This window comes from Dipodomys spectabilis, unplaced genomic scaffold (assembly GCF_019054845.1).
Source record: "Dipodomys spectabilis isolate Male_0828 unplaced genomic scaffold, ASM1905484v1 ptg000428l, whole genome shotgun sequence".
Lineage (NCBI taxonomy): Eukaryota > Metazoa > Chordata > Mammalia > Rodentia > Heteromyidae > Dipodomys > Dipodomys spectabilis.
In genome coordinates, this window is record NW_024871105.1 from 1871012 (window position 1) to 1887441 (window position 16430).

Here is a 16430-nt window from a genome sequence, read left to right on the forward strand (position 1 = left end):
AAACCCAAATGCTTCAGTAAATGAATCAGGAGCTGATTGAAACATACCAGAAGCCAGCGGTGGAACTGCTTCAGGATGTAGAGTTGGCCCTAGAAACCTGTGAGTCAGTGTTGTTCTTCATGCCTGTTCCTCTGAGGCAACAGCTCAGTGCCCCTCTCATGCCTGAACTGAGAGAGAAACTCAGCAAGTACCTGGTAGAGATTTCCTTCAATGAATCTATGCAAAATCACGATCCTGGGAGCAGTGTTTGACACGACCATCATTATGCAAATTTGAACTCTGAAAAGTCCCTCCATTTTACTGCTTTTGGACGCCAAGTCTTCAGGTCTGGGAAACAATACTGGGAGGTTATTATGCATGACTCTTCCACCTGGGTCCTGGGAGTTGTTAGGGATTCTGCCATAGGGAGCAACCTCACTGAATCTGAGGACATTTTCCTCCTCTTGTTTGTGAGATGGAACACTCTTTACACCCTCTTTATCACCTCCCCATTGCTGCCTCACTATGTAGAGAAGCCTCTAGGCCGGATTTGTGTGTTTCTTGATCTTGACCATGGCAGTGTGTGTTTTTGGAATGTGGCTAAGCATTCCCTTATCTGGAGATACCCCAATGGCTTTCTCCAAGTTCCTGTCAGGCTTCTTATTTCCTGTGGTAGCCAAGTGTCATAAGTGAAGAGACTCTCTATGTGTTGGGAACTCTAAAGCAGAGGATCTTTCTCAAATGAAGCAAACCACTAACACTATGCTAATTTGAATTTCTCAGTAATTCAATAATCCTATTTTTTCATGAAATATGTGGTAACAATAAAATATTAAATGTAAAAACCAATACTAAATGAAGATAAGATAAAATAGCAACAATGCAATAAGAGAGCAAATAAATATTCAATAAATATTTATTGCTATAAAAATAAACCCATGCAAAATTGAGTCCCCAGTGACTGCTTTTCACCCTGAATGGAGTTGGAGCTCAGAATAACAACAAAAAACAACACTTAATGCAGTGGGCACCATTGTTTTACCAGTAATCCTTTCTACTCAGCAGGCTGAGTTCTGAGGATGGCAATGCGTAGCCAGGATTTACAGAAAAATCCAAGAGACTCTTATCTCCAATTAACCACCAAAGTGGAGTTGTGGTCACGTGGTAGAACAAAAAAATCCTCACAAGAACAGGGCTCATGCCCTAAATTCAAGCCCCAGGAACAGTCTAGAACAAAAATGCATTACTAGTTTCAGTGACACGAAGTTCTAGAGCAGCCTTTATATTAGTGGATCCTGTTATCCATCCTGGGAAGAAAAAGAAAAAAAACAGAAACACCTCTATCCTAGAGCATAGGGGCGTTTACACTTTCTATTAGATTAGATTCTTTGATTAACTTTCAGTACTTATTTCTAAACAAGGGAAAAAAATGTATACTCAGAGAAAGAGCTGCTAATAATGCAGAAGAATTGAAAATGCATGGTTGAACACTAAAGATGAAGGCATGTTTTTAAATAGAAGAAATATTTCATCCATTTGGTGGGTACAAATGAGCAGAACACTAACGTAGGCTATGAGATTCATAATAATAAGTATGGCAAAGCTTAATTTATATATAGGGCATACTGAGAGGTTAACAAGACCCGCCAATTGTAACAATATAACAGGATGCTGTGCAGGTGTGATGGCTCTTTTTTGGATAATTAATTGTAGTTCTTTTATCTCCTGTTGCATTATCATATTGAATTAAAAATGCTTGCTTTTTTATTTTCCTTTCACTCTAGATACTTAATTGTTGTATGTTCATCCCTTCTGTAATTATCTTATTGATGTGAAAAAACTACTAACTTGAGATTCAATGATTTGAATGTAGGATTCGACTGGTACTTCCCTGTTGGCAATTCAGATATAGGAGAATTTGCTTTCAAAGCTCATGGTTCAACAAACAAGAACAGAAAATTGTCAAAATTGATTCATAGTAATAAATACTGGAATGTGAAAGCTTATGTCATCGATGCTACAGAACATACTGCCCTAAAATTAATATCCTAGATAATTTTCTAAAGTTTATAGTGAATAGAGTATTAATGATGTGCTCTTGTAAAACACACACACACATACACACACACACACACACACACACACACACACACACACGAGCATTATTTGGTTCTCTTATCAGTTTATAATATATATTAATTTACCATTTCATTTTAATATAAGCTTAGTCATATATGGTGTTTATTAGCCTTTTGCTCCAGGGACAGTGCATAGATCCTTACTTTAAGCTCCTGGACAATTTCAGGAAAAAATTAAAATGGATAAGTCACAATCGAAAATACACTTGGAGGAAATAACCTCACATCCAAGGATCCTTTTCTGACTCACAGTTAGGTGATAGACAGTCAAGTGATTACTGGGTTCAGGCTGGTGAAGGAGAAGGGCGTAGGGGGTAGCCTTCCAGAAATCCTAACAATTATCACATCTCATCCTAAAGCTAGTCAAATTGGAATATGCCTGTCATCTCAGCTATGTACAAAATTTCGATAGGAAGATCTCAGTTCAGGAGAGCCTAAGCATAAATACAAGATCGTATTCCAAAAATAAGCTAAAAAATGGTATGGTTTATTCAGTTCTGGTACTGTAATGTTGAATTCATACCATTTGTGTAAACACTGTAAACCAATTTATTTAACTCTACATTAATCTTTATAACAATGCAATGATGTTGGTCCAGTTTTTCAATTTAGAAAACCGTAGGAGGGTGTTAATAAACATAAGATGGTGCTGAATTTATTAGAAGAATGTGTGGTCATGTTTCCCTGCATTAATGTGATTATAAAGAATTCAGTGTAGTCTTTATCTTCCCACACATGATTTTGAGGGTGACCTCACCTTCCTATTATCGGATTAAAAGTAGTATTTGTGACTTTGAACAATTTTGGTAGTTTTTGACTGTTGCCCTGTGCACTGCTGGTTTTATTTTTTTCTCATATCCGGAAAAAAAGATAAATTACTTGTTGTAATCATGCTCTATTTCCCTGACTTATACATTTAAATTTCTAATATTTATTTCTGTGAAATCTATGTTACCTTCTGAAATCATTCTGATATTTTATCTAATAATACAAACATACTATTCCATCTTTCTCCAATAATATCTTTGCATTAGTAATTAGTAATATCCTGGATACTGTGTTGTTCATTTCAGAAATTCATGATTATTTTTACTTCTGGCCTAGTTAATACCATTGACAAATGGTATTAGATGTAGTCAAAATTTTCTACCTTATTTGTCTAGAAGTACTAATAAAACTACTATATTCTTGTTTGTGTTATGAATTTGTGGCATATATTGTTAGTTATTTTTTATTCATTTTTGTTTAATTAATTTATTTTATTTGCTAGTTTTCAAAAAAATTATTTGCATAGTTAAAGAAAGGAGTGGTCCTTCAGTAAAGTAGTTTGTGAATACAATGCATCTTGATCACTAATATAACCCCTTTTTAACATTTCCACTCATCCCTCCCAACTGCTTATGTAGGATATGCATTGAATTTTTTTTTTTTTTTCGGTCATGGGGCTTGAACTCTAGGCCTGGGCGCTGTCCCTCAGCTCTTCAGCTCAAGGCAAGCGCTCTACCACTTGAGCTACAGCGCCACTTCCGGTTTTCTGGTGGTTTATTGGAGATAGAAGTCTTACGGTCTCTCCTGCCCGGGCTGGCTTTGAACCGTGATTCTCAGATCTCAGCCTCCTGAGTAGCTAGGATTACAGGCGTGAGCCACCAACGCCTGGCTTGAATTTTTTTTTTTTTTACTAGATCCTACTTTCCACCAATTTACTATGTTCTATGTCTACTTTCATGGTAGAACACTTCAATTTTGTGCCTAGCAGGAGAGACTGTGCAACTCCCCAATTCCAGAACATTTATTTATTTTTACCTTTGTTATTTAAAGATTATCTAGTTTTCCATTTAAAAATCACTTTATGTGTAATTGGAAAATGTTATATTTGTTAAATTCATTCTATAAAATTTGGAGATTCTTTGTTTTTTGAACATATATTCAATCATCATCACCTTGGAATTTCCTCAAATATTCATCATTCACAAAGAAATCTCATACATGACTGTAGCTACTCTGAAATATCCTTAGACTTCCAACCCCAAAGACACTATGTTATGCCTGATTTTGATAATTCAAAAATTTGATGAAAATCAAATCATTTTATGCGTTATTTTGTGTGTGGTAGCCTGTTGTGAGTGTTTCCAGCTAATATCAATTCTCCATTTTTCTTTTTTTACTTGTTAATGGTCTGCTTCATTAGTATAACATGTTTTGTGATCTGTCTTCCTATTGGTCAGCCTGAAAGTTTTTTTCAATTCTTTCACTGTCATTGATAATATTGCTGTGATGATACACAAGTTTTGAACTTAAGTGTATAAAAACCATAGACAAAGTTTCTAGGCTTTACTAAGTTTCTAGGCTGTTTGGTATTTCTGTAGATAACTTCGTGAGGAACTTTTACACTAATTTCCAAGATGAATGTGCTATTTTACAATGTACGAGAGCTTCAATTTAGTTATATCTAGGAAAATATATTCATATTTTCCTAGAAACACTCTAACAGTTAAAATTAGACCATCCTAGATTGTTTTTCACATAGGATTTAGTGCTTATCCTCAGGCTTCCCTAGAATTATGATCCTCCTGTCTTCACTCTGAGTAGCTTTATTTAAAAGCATGTGCCTTTATACTTGGCATATAATTGGTTTTGCATTTTTTAATTTTTGGGGGGGGGTCCGGACACGGGGCCTGAATTCTGGGCCTGGGCGCTGTCCCACAGCTCTTCAGCTCAAGGCTAGTGCTCTACCACTTGAGCCATAGTGCCACTTCTGGCTTTTTTCTTTTTTCTTTTGTGGTGCTGAGGAATCAAACCCAAGGCCTCAAGCATGCAAAACAAGCGCTCTACCACTGAGCCACCTTCCCAGCCCTATTTTGCTTTATTTTCATGCTCTCAGCTAAGAATTCTCTTTGAGTCTCTGTGGACATTTTGAACCTAGAATTTTGAATGATGTTGGAAGTCAAAGCTACAAAGAATTTTGGAGAGAGGCAATGCACTCTGTTAGCTTGCATTTTATGCTTGTGTCAGAAGATGAATGTAGGCCTTTTGGAGACAAAAGTGTAATTTTTTTGGATAAGGAGATGTGTTTGGGTGCTGGGTTCAAATGAAATGGTTAAGTAATATTGTCACTTTTTTTGGATTAAAAAATATGCAGGAGAGCAATACCATACACAACTAGGTGTATGAGTGACTGAGTTCCCAGAGAAGTTTAGCTAAAGTGGAAAAACACATGTTGATTGTGCAATATCCTGAAATCTGAGCAGTTAGAATCAAAGGAGGGAAAATGAGAAACACACTTGTTCAGTAGTTCTCTCTGCTTCCAAATCACCAAAAAGTGTTACTTATTTCCTCTGCTTGGCCATTTTGTCTCAACCAAGATCAACTAAAACTCTGAACTGTGAAGCAACATAGCCTTCCCTTCTTTAACTGGTTTTGTATAGGTTATTTCTCAGTGATGAAAGTCTAACACATTGCTGAATTATATAAAATAATTAATAAACATCTTGAATTAAGTGATTAGAATTTACTCAGTTACAATGATGAAAATTGACATGCATTTTTAAAGAAGAATGACTGCCACAGTTTTGTATCAAAGATTTCTGAGCATAGAAATGCATAATGCATGACTCAGAGCAATCCTCTGGGAATAAAATCATTGCAATTTTTAAAAATCAGATAATGTAGGAATAATTTTGAGAAGATAATTTAAGTCCACTTGGTGAACTTTGAGAAAACAAGAACGGAAAGCTATTTTAATTGGAAAAAGTGTGTTATCTATTAAAGCTATATGAAACGCTTTTTTTAAAAAAAGAAATTCATATAAATAGGATCTCAGATCAAAAGGCACCAATCAAGAGCTTTAATATTCATACAAGTATGAGATAATTATGACTAAGTCTAATGCTGTTAGTATAAATAGGAAGAGATGATAAATTGATATAAAGAACACTTAAGGAATACAAAATTTTTATTTTCATCTTTATCAAAATCTGTTTTGATATTTATGCTCTATATATCCTACATTAACATCTATATGTGTGTATAGATTCATACATGTGTACATATACATGCATTCACAAGCCTTGTGACCGTCAAAAAACCCAAACAAATAAACCCACAAGAGGAATATAGTGAAAAAAACACGAATTCAGATATCAAAAGGGGTGTGGTGGGGTCAAGGTGAAAGACTAGACAAATGAAGAGGAAAAGGGGAAGAAAGTGCAGGAAAGAGTCTAGTGCATAGCCTACAAAACAGAAGGGGATAGCAGTAGAAAGATAGGTGACAATGTTAAAAGAGGAGACACTGATAAAGGCATATTGTGTTCATAAGCTGTTTTATTAACTGCCAATGCTTTTGTCCAATTACTTAATAAGACTAAAAAATTAAAATAAATTACAACTTTTAGCCAGTTACCTGTGGCTCATAACTGTAAATCTAGCTAATCAGGAAGCTGATATTTTGAAGCCAGTCCTTGAATAAAAGTCTTAAGACGGTTATCTCCAATTAACCAGCATAAAGCTGGAAGTGAAGTTTTGGCTTAAGTATTCGTCTACCAGTATCAAGTGGAAAAGCCAAGAGAGAGCATGAGGTCCTGAGTTAAACGCTGGGACTATTCATCTTGCTAGCTATGTCATTTGCCATGCAGAAGCTCTGCAGCTTCATGCAATCCCATTTTTCCAACCTTTCATTGATTTGTTGTGTTTCCGGGTCTCTATTCAGAAAATTTCGGCCTGTGTCAAGGAGTCCTAGGGTTTCTCCTATTTCTTCCTGTAATGTCTGGTTTGAGTTTGAGGTCTTTGATCCATTTGGAGTAAATTGTGGTGCAGTGTGATATATAGGGATTTATCTTTATACACACATTTTCTTAATCATTTCATCTACTGAGGGGCATATGGGTTGGTTCCATATCTTAGCTTTGGTAAATAATGCTGCAATAAACATAGTTGTGCTGGTAGCTTTAGTGTGGTCTTGTTTGTAAACATTTGGGTAAATCCCCAAAAGTGGGGTTTATGGGTCACAGGAGAGCTCTATGTGGAGTCTTTTGAGGAACCTCCATACTGCTTTCGAAAATGGTTGAACAGGTTTACATTCCTATCAACAGTGCAGTAGGGTTCTCATCTGGCCACATCCCCTTCAGCATCTGTTGTTATTAGAGTTCTTAATTATAGCCATTCTAACTTGGATGAGGTGGTGTATCAGTGGTTGTTTGATTTGCATTTTTTTATGGCTAGGGAGGTTGAGCATTTCTTCATGTGTCTATTGGCCATCCTTCTTTCCTCTTCACAGAAGTTTCTCTTTAAGTCTTTAGCCCACTTATTTATTGGGCAGTTGTTTCTTTGAGGATTTGTTGTTGGGGGATTTAATTTTTTGTGTTAAAGGTATATTTTAGATATGAGTCCCTTGTCTGTTGTATGGCTAGTGAAAATCTTCTCTCAATCCATGGGCTTTCTATTAATCTTACTAGCTATAACCCTTTGCCATGCAGAAGCTCTGCAATTTCATGCAATCTCATTTGTCCAACCTTTCTTTGATTTGTTAAGTTTTTGGGTCTTGATTACGAAAATTTCTACCTGTGCCAAAGAGACCTAGGATTTTTCCTATTCCATCCTGTAATGTTTTCAGAGTGCCTGCTTAGACTCAGAAGTCTTTATTCCATTTGGAGTTATTCCTGGTGCAGTGTGACATATAAGGATCTACCTTTAGTTTTCTTCAAGTGATTAACCAATTTTGCCAGCACCATTTACTGAAAAGGCTGTTCTCTTCCATTCTAATATTTTAGGTAGCTTATATAAGATTAGATGGCTATAGGTCTGAGTTTTCATTTCTATTCCATTGATTCTGAGGTCTGTTCTTTTGCCAGTACCAAGCTGTGTTGATTACTATGGCTTTATAGCAGAGTTTGAAATTTGGTATTGATATTCCTCCAACACTGTTCTTTCTGTTAAGGATCATTTTTGCTATTCGGGGTCCTTTATTGTTCCCTACGAATTTTTGGATTTCCTCTTCTATTTCCTTGAAGAATGAGGTGGGAATATTGATAAGTATTGCATTGAATTTGCAGATAGCGTTTTGAAGTGTTGCCATTTTCACTATGTTGATCCTTCCAATCCAGGAGCATTGGAAGTTTTTCCACTTTCTAATTTCTCTTTTGATTTTCTTTTTCAGGTTTTTAAAGTTTTCATCATAGAGGTCCTTCACTTCTTTGGGTAACTTAATTCCTATGTATTTTATTTTTTGTGGGGTATTATGAATGGAGTTGCTTTCCTGATTTCAGCCATGCTTTTCTTATTGTTGACATAATGAAAAGCCATTGATTTTTGAGGGTTAATTTTATACCCTGCTACTCCACCAAAATTTGAATCAGCTTGAGTAATTTGGGACTGGACTCTATGGGATTCATAAAATACAAGATCATGTCATCTGGAAAAAGGGAGAGTTTTACTTCATTTTTCCCCTATTTGGATCCCTTTTATGTTTGCATCTTGTCTTATTGCTGTAGTTGAGGATTCTAATACTAAATTGAAGAGAAGTGGAGAGATTGGACATCCTTGTCTCATTCCTGACTTTAGTGGAAATGTATTTAGCTTTTCACCATTGAGTATAATAATGGCTATAGTTTTGTCATATACAGCTTTTATTGTATTGAGGAATGTTCACTGGATTCCTAGTTTATCCAGAGCCTTCATAATAAAGCGGTGCTGGATCTTGTCAAGTGCCTTTTCTGCATCTATTGATATAATCATGTGTTTCTTATCCTTGATTTTGTTGATGTGATGAATTATATTGATTTATGTATATTGAACCAGATTTTCATCCCTGAAATGAATCCTGTCTGATTGTAGTGTATGATTTTTCAAAAGAATTGTTGAATTCAATTGGCCAAAATTTTGTTGAAAAGTTTTGCATCCATGTTCATCAAAGACATGGATCTATAGTTCTCTTTCTTTTATGAGTCTCTGCCTGGTTTTGGGATGAGAGTTATGATTACTTCATAGATAGAGTTTGGTAGTAAACTTTCTCTTTCAATTTCAATGAAGATTTGATGGAGTATTGATGTCAGTTCTCATTTGAAGGCCTTGTAGAATTCTGCTGTAAATCTATCCAGTCCTGGGATTTTCTTAGATGGGAAGTCTCCTATTGCTGCTTCTATTGATGTGCTTGATATGGGCCTGTTGTATTGGTTCAGCTCATCTTTGTTTAGTTTTGGCATGTCAATATTTGCTAGGAAATTTTCCATTTCTTCCAGGTTCTCAAACTTATTAGCATAAAGGTTTGAGAAGTATTCCCTTATAATATTTTGGAACTTGGTTGTTTCTCTGTTGATGTTTCCAATTCTTATCTCTGAGTTTGTTTATTTGGGTGTGTTCTCTTCTTTTTCTGATAAAATTTGCTAAAGACATGTCAATTTTGTTAATTTTTTCAAAGAATCAATTATTTGCTTTGTTGATTCTTTTTATGATTTTTTTTTTGGATACTAATTCGTTTAACTCAGATTTAATTTTTAATTATTTCTTTTCATATGCTGGATTAGGGTTTAGCTTCCTGTTCTTTTCAAGGAGGTTCAGATGTCTCATTAAATTGTTGGTTTCAGATTTCCCAATTTGTTGATGTAGGAACTCATAGCTAAATTTTGTCTCTGAATAATGCCTTTGTTGTGTCCCAGAAGAGCTGCTAATTTGTGTGTTCATTTTTGTTGAATATCATGCACATTTGAATTTTCTTACTAATATCCTGCATGGCCCACTGTTGATTCAACAGTGTGTTTTTAAGTCTCCATGTATTACAGGGTTTCTTTGGTGGCTTTTGGTGTGGAGTTCTAATTTTATTCCCTTATTGTCTGAGAGAATGCAGGGAGATCTGCTTTGAGTATCACAAAACAGGGACATTGCTGTTTCCTCTAGTTTGGAGATGCTGTGTTGAAGCTAGGTTCTGGGTAGTGTTTAGACCTTTCAGTAAATATTAGCTTTTCCCTGAGAGGCTAGTTCCTGAAACACACAGAGCCCAGCCTGCATCCATTCTCAGTGATTATGCTTACTGAATTTCAATTGATTTTCTATGCTTCAGTAGGGAGGGGCAACCTCTGGCTCTGTTTACCCAGTGAAGAAAGTCACTCCTCTGCAGGCAGAGATATCTCTGCTTGGGTCGGGTGACTTTCCCCTGAGTGGAGCTGAGACTGGCAAGTTAGGTCAGGTTCCTGCGACTTTCTAATAGCTCCAATTGTACTCTTCCAAGGCCTCGGTTGGAGCTAGCTATTCTGCTGGCTTTTGTCAGTATCAAAGATGGAGATCCCTTCCAGTGGCCAGAGAGGAGCTGTCTTTCTACTGTGGCTCTGTGAGAAGGAGTGAAGATGTCAGGGTTCTACTCAAGCCAGAGTCTTGGTTCCTTGGAAGTCCCTGTTCTGCAATCAGCAGGATAAACATTTCTGCTCCTTGTCAATTCTTGCTGGTGTTGATTAGAATTTGCTCACAATCTGCCTCTGGTGCCTTTGTCCCAGACTTTCTCTGCTGGTATGGTTGCTGCAGCTGCCTCCTCAGCTACCATCTCAGCCACAGCAGCCACAACAACGGCTATTGGCAAGTGCTGAGATCTGTCTCCATGACCAAGCTGCCTGGATTTTCCCTCTCTGGCCAAACTCTCTGTACTGTGATGGTACACTTGAGGTGATTCTCTAACCTAGGACTGTTCACTGGAACACTAAAACTGCTTTCTATGAGAGAGCTTGTTTAGCCTCCGGCTTCTCCTCGGCCAAATCCTCTGGTCTCTTAGTGTAATTTTTATCTTCATAAAAGCTAAAAACAATCTATGCTAACCAGGAATGAAATCATAGTGGATACCACAAATATAAGTATATTCTCAGAGAAAGGACATATTTTGAATATAATAAAATAAAAATCCTGAAGACAACCAAAATAAATATCAACAGAAAAGTGGACCAAACTGAAGACAAGATTAGAACATTAGAATTCAGGTGAGAAGTATATGAGTGAAAAATTATTGAATGAAAGAAAAAATATTAGAGACAAGTTAGTAAACGTAAAGTTTCAGAATACAGTTGTTTCTCAGATTTCAATAGGGTCTTAAAATAAATATCTATGTCAAAAATATTGAGTCATTGTTTGTCTGGATGCTCCTTGGCTTATTATGAGGCTATCTGAAGATAACGCTATCGTCAAAATCAAGAACTATAAACTGAAATACTGGAATTCATTGATTATTAGTCTGCATATTAGGAATCCTAGTAGAAATGAAAAAGAATAGATATGAAGCAATGTTTGAAGACACAAAATTTAATCATGGCCCCAAATCCATTCATATATCAATCATGTAATCATGTTTTAAACACAGAGTACAATTAAGACCAAATCAAAACAAAATAAAAATAATACTCCTATGGGTTTCCTAGTTAAAATGCTATAAAGTAGGCATATGGGGAAGAAAGCAAGTCATGTTCCCTGTAAAGACCAAATGATGTGCTAATACTCTAGGATAGAGCTTGAATATATGCTTTCTCAGAACTTTCTGGTGAATTTGAATCACATTGTAATATGTTGAGAGGTGGGGATTAATGATGTACAAAAGGGCAAGAGAGAAGTGATTTTCACACATTCTTTTAACCCCTTACTGTGATTATGTGCACAATTGACATTTGTCCCCTTCAAGGACAGTCTTATAGGTTCCATTTGACAGCAGAAAGAGAGAGGGAGGAGAAGGATAGAAAGAAAGAGAGGGAGAGGAGGGGAGAGAGACTCTCATCTGACACTAAAATGGCCAGCACCATGCTTTTGCTACTCACCGCTTCTAGAGGTCAGAGGATTAAATTTCTATTCCTCATAAATTATCTAGCCTCTTATAGCTTGTCATAATAGCATAACCAGGCTGAAACATTCAATAATCCATTAGGAACTATGACTAGCAGAAGATAGTCTTTACTGAAAGTTACTAAAACCTAGGATTCTATTTGAAAGAGAAGCAAACCTTAGAAATGAAGGTAAGTAAAAAGTTCAGATAAAAACTGAGAAAATGTGTCACTAGAAATACTACTCTAAAAGAAGCATTAACATCACCTTCCTACCAAACAAATCAAAAGGAAATCATAATACGACCTTAAAAAAATAACTTTATTGCCCCATAGTCTCAGAATACATTCAACTATGGAACACCCTTATCAAATGTCTAGGAGTTCACAGTTCAAAACAACTTCTCAATTGTAATGCACTAAATATAATCAATAAAAATTCTCTATCCACTCATTTCCTCATAAAGTATGTTTTTATTATTTTTACTTGGAGACTGAACATTTTAAAACTTAACTAGAATGTGCATTTTAGCTAAACAAGTTCATATTGTTCTGTTAAGATTAATTTACAGTCTAATATTCTTGATTGAGAGCTGATCACAGATTTTTTTAATTTTCTAACACACTTAGTTCAAGTTCAGTATTAATTCAACCTAAAATTGCATGACTACTTATTTTAGAGTAAATGCTGTGATTTATCAGCCATGAATTGTAATATACAGTAGAACTTGTTGCTAAGTAACAAATATTTATTATCAAGAACATGAAATTACACCAATGGAACACAGACAGAGCCAGGAAATGATCTTGGAAGGAAGAGATCATTCTATCAATAGGCTCTCATTACAGACTACAAGAAATTTAATGGTTCAGGTTTTCTGCCTTAATAAGTTTCAGTCCCTGTCTTCTGGAAAACATGCATTTCAATTTTATTTATTCTAAATCGCCATTGCACTTTAAAAGATTAATATGAGGTCTACAGAATAGCACTTTAGAAATAAAATATTCCTTTTGCTGGTGCAGCCTGTCAAGTTGCTAACATTTAGATATGCTTTCACAGTGCTTAGAATCCTTCCTGGGGAAATGAAGCCAGTAATTGTGGTAGTCACCAGAAAACATGCTTTGAATAATTTTCAGAGCCATGGCCAGTTTTGTTCTAGATTACTTATGATAACTAGTGCTAAGATATATACAGATCAAATATTTACTGATATAAATAAGCAAGACTTATCTGAATCTCTTTTTCATGGAAGCAATTTTATGGTAATAAGTTCAAATGTATTTAAAATTTGTTTAATCTTATACCTGTCTATGAAAATGTATGACATATATATATATATATATTTATATATATATATAAATGATTAGCTGGGCATGGTGGCTCAATCCTGTAATATTAGCCATTTGGTGGGCAGAGATTGGGAGATTACATCTCAAGCAACTTCAGACAAAAAAAAATAGTTCACAAGAATCCATCTCAACCAATGCCTGGGTGTGGTGGCCTTGTTCATTATCCTGGAGGAAAATGTGCAAAGTCTGGGCACAATACTTGCATGCCTGATGTTTCTAGTTCCATGAAGAGGCACAAGCAGGATGTTTACAAAGCAAGTAGGACCGAGCACGAATTGAAGCCCTACCTTGAAAAATAGCCAAATCTGAAGTGCCTTCCTAGCAAGGACAAAGCCATGCACTTAAATCTAAACATCACCTGAGCGGGGAGGGGAGATCATAGTTATGTGTCCTGTAATGCACCCTGAACATTATTTTCACCCTAATGGCTTGTAATTCATCTATCCAATTGATTATTTCGCTAGTGAGAAATATTGTGTGTCTCAAGGCACAGACAGGGATTTTATTTTTGTTGTATGTTTTGTACCATAATTAGACCTGTAATCAGGGCCTGGTATTCTAACACTTGAGCCACACTTCCTCTTCCAACTTTTTGCTGGGTAATTGGAGAGAAAATTTTCAGGACTTTCTTGTTCCTGCTGGCTTTCAGCTCTAATCCTCAGATTCATTATCCTGAAGATATAAAATTTCAGGCATGAGCCACTAGCACAAGCTGAGGCACAGATTTTGTTTGTTTTGGTTTGTTTTTTTGTGGGGCTTGAACTCAAGTCTTGGGTGCTATTCTTGATTCTCTTTGTGATCAAAGCTAGCACTCTACCATTTGAGCCACAGTGCTACTTCTGGTTTCTGAGTGGTTATTGGAGATAAGTAAGAGTTTCATGGGGATTTTTTTGCCCAAGCTGGCCTCAAACTGTGACCTTCAGATTTCAGCCTCCTAAATAGCTAAGCTTATAGACATGAGCCACTGTGTCTGACAAAAGGCACCCTTTTATATCATAAAGGATAACAACATTCCTGCCACAAATGTGACTATTATTATTATTAATGTGGAAATAGTAGAAATTTTCCTTAGGAACGCTAGCAAAACTGAGTAACATTATTATTTCTACTTAACATGATATTACAATTATTAGTCAGTGGGAAAAAATGCCAGAAAATGTCATAAAACATATCAAGATGGAAAAGAAACTCAAATAGGACTTATCACAACTGGTCAAATTAACACTAGGCAAACTGTCAGGTTAATCTCTGAATATTTATTAGAGATAATGGTAGTCCCAATAATAGTGTTTGCTAAAAGTTCATCACAAAATAAACATACAAACCAAAAATTTCAGACATAAATCTTAAAATATAATTTCAATATCATAAAAAATTAAAGTATCAATGAATAAAAATATAGTACATGCAATATTTTTTACAGAAAATATAAAATATTTTAAAAAGGCTGAAGGAATTCCTACTTAAATTTTATGATAAATTATGTGCATGATGCATAATAATAAACAGGTATAAATTGTGTCCAAATTTATAGGTAAAATTATTGTTGTTTGAACTAACCTCTTCAACTGTCCCATGGGGATACCTAATAGTAATATTTATGACCAATAGTAATAATTATGTGAAAGAGGCAATGAAGTACTGAAATATTCTTGACTAAGAAATGCAGACAGAATCAGCCCCAGTGGATCACAGCTGTAATCTCAGCTACTCAGGCGTCAGATTTGAGGATCAAAGCAGACCTGGCAGAAAAGTCTCACAGACTTCTGTCTCTAACCAGAAAAAAAAAGAAATAAACATAAGCTGAAATATATCATCACAGAGATATTTGATTTATTTACTACAAATCATGATAAACTTCCTGATAAGAAATGTGGTGGTTTTTGAGTAGGGGACAGTTTACCAGATTGAGGTAATTCAGAAGCTAGAAATAATTCTCGATTGCTCAGACCTCAGTGCCTTTGCAGATCTCAATAGAAAAATAAATTGTTATGATAAAGGTGGAAGAATAATCAATCATTTTATGTGAGCAATGGAAGAATGAAATAACCCCTCATATGATATGCAGACATTAATTCATAAGAAATTTAATACAAGCTGGGTGCTAGTGGCTCACGCCTGTAATCCTAGCTACTCAGGAGACTGAGATCTGAGGATCATGATTCAAAACCAGCCCAGGCAGGAAAGTCCGTGAGACTCTTATCTCCAATAAAAACCACTAGAAAACTGGAAGTGGTGCTGTGACTTAAGTGGTAGAGTGCTCTCCTTGAGCTGAAGGGCACGGGGACGGCACCCAAGCCCAAAGTTCAAGCCAAAAAACCGACCAAAAAAAAAAAAAAAGAAATTGAATACATTAGTGGAATTTATAAAAAGTAAATCCCAGTTATCATAAAATTCTCTTGGTTTTCATGTTAGTGCCTTGTATGATTCAGATAGTACACATTAACATCAGTTTTATTCATACAGATAACATAATGTTGCTTGTGGAAAGATATAGGGATTCTACTCATCACATGAGTGATGTGAGTAATCTTAAAATATTGAAGAGACTGACATCAGAGGCCTGACTGGTCAGACAAACCTGATAGTCTCTCATCTCCAATTCACCAGCAAAATATAGAGGTGGCAGCATTGAGTGATGATTAGAACACTAGCTGTAAGCAATAGCCCAAGGCTCTGAGTTCAAGCCTCAATACTAGCACAAATAAAGGGGAAAAGTATAGGTATAGGAACCTAAGGGATAAGTAAGCTGAAAAAGGAAACTTACAAACATATATTACTAATAAAGGATTAAGGGATTAGTCCCTAAAGTATATATTTTTATGTATATAGTGTCTATAAACATGAAATATACAGGCAAAGCCACTGAAAGGCATAATATATAAATATTTTATAAAAGGAGACCTAAGATGCTGAAACATTTCTGGGAGACTCCAAAACTTGGCAATATGAATGAGTATGAAATTTCAGAATTTGGTTTGACACTCTTTTGTAAACCATAGGTGGCCCATAATGAACAAGTTATTTATCAAAATTCTTACCTAACTTTGAAGGCTGTTTTAAAAGTTACCTTTCAGGAGACTATTTGGAACTCCAGAACTGTTATGATGATGACTAAGCAAAGAGTTGTTCTTTAAGCAAAAAGCTTTCTTCTTCTTTCCTTTTATTTCTTTAGTTATGA